The sequence below is a fragment of the Mesoplodon mirus genome, assembly GCF_964341445.2.
Source record: "Mesoplodon mirus genome assembly, chromosome: 6".
In the NCBI taxonomy this organism is placed as follows: domain Eukaryota; kingdom Metazoa; phylum Chordata; class Mammalia; order Artiodactyla; family Ziphiidae; genus Mesoplodon; species Mesoplodon mirus.
This window is the reverse complement of record NC_138982.1, coordinates 132,755,282-132,756,457: the sequence shown is the minus strand read 5'-3', so window position 1 is coordinate 132,756,457 and position 1,176 is coordinate 132,755,282. Positions and strand designations below refer to the sequence as shown.

Genomic DNA, 1,176 nt, shown 5'->3' with positions numbered 1-1,176 from the left:
CCTAGTCAATAAACACTTTTATCTATTACAATCACATAAACAATAATAATAAACAAGTAACAACAATAAACATAGCTGGATATCAGAATCAATTAATTTTTTAGATTATAATGACTTTTCACACAATTTTGGAAGAAAACACAATGTCAATTCTATCTGCGATGCAGACTTTAGACTTTATTTTGAATTAGTACTTTAATAATAAAAATTTTTAGATAAGGTTTGTCAGCCAATATTTAAGACCAGAGACAAGGTGACAATTTGATAATTAGAAATAAGAGGGTAATTCTTTCTGTAGATGATGAAAACAATAAAGGTTATGAATAGAGTCATTGAAGACATTGGACAAGATTAAAAATTATGTATGATGATCAGTAGGAGCCAGATCCACAGGTTGGTCTCTAACAAGGCTGGAAGTTCCCAGAAGTGAAGTAGGATGGGTAGCAGAATCTAGATCCATAGTTTAGAGAAGGGAAACCATGGACTCTGCAAGCCATGGGTCTGAAGCTACTGGAACCACAGCCTGGTAAGTAGGAGCTTCCAGATCCATAGCCCAGGGAGCAGCTGTTGCTGGACCCAAAGCCTAGAGACCCAGAATAAGTTGTCTGAGAGGGCCTGCAGAGTGTGGAGATTCTTGAGTGGTAGCAGGATATCTGGATAGGTCTAGACACCACATAGAATATCTGATACCTAGTGGGTTTACATCAGGTTTCCTGACAGCCACTTTAGAGAGAGGAGCCCAGCTGGCAGGTAGTGGGAGAGCAGAGGTCAGTACCAGTCACAGTATACCAGGTTACTGGGGTAAGAAGAGCCTCAGGAGCAGCCTGAATAGCACAGGTGGTCCCCAAAGGAGAGAGAGGAGAAGTTTCCAGAGCAGCGGTTGTAGGACATATTGACAGGAGATGTGAGTTCAGCTGAATTACAGTGAGAAGATTCTGAGTTTGAATATTACTCCTGGACTGTGGTATTTATATATTCACAGTAATGGGTATGGCACCTTACAGTAACATCTTGTCCATATTTGAGCCCACTCATTTGCTTACATGTAACTCAGTAATTCTTTTTGTAATAGCAGTTAACTAACTCCCTTCATCTTATGTTTATAAGTGAACTTGTTTTTATAGCTCTATGTCAATGAATTACATCTGTGTTATGAATGGTCTGACAGTATGGAAT

General features: G+C 39.1%; 1 pseudogene across 1 annotated transcript; it reads right to left on the bottom strand.

Annotated features, from left to right (window-relative positions):
* Positions 1-371: 371 nt before the first annotated feature.
* Positions 372-891, bottom strand: LOC309806977 (keratin-associated protein 13-1-like; annotated as a pseudogene). Its single transcript has one exon. The product of its transcript is annotated as a keratin-associated protein 13-1-like (transcript).
* Between the last annotated feature and the right edge of the window lie 285 nt (positions 892-1,176).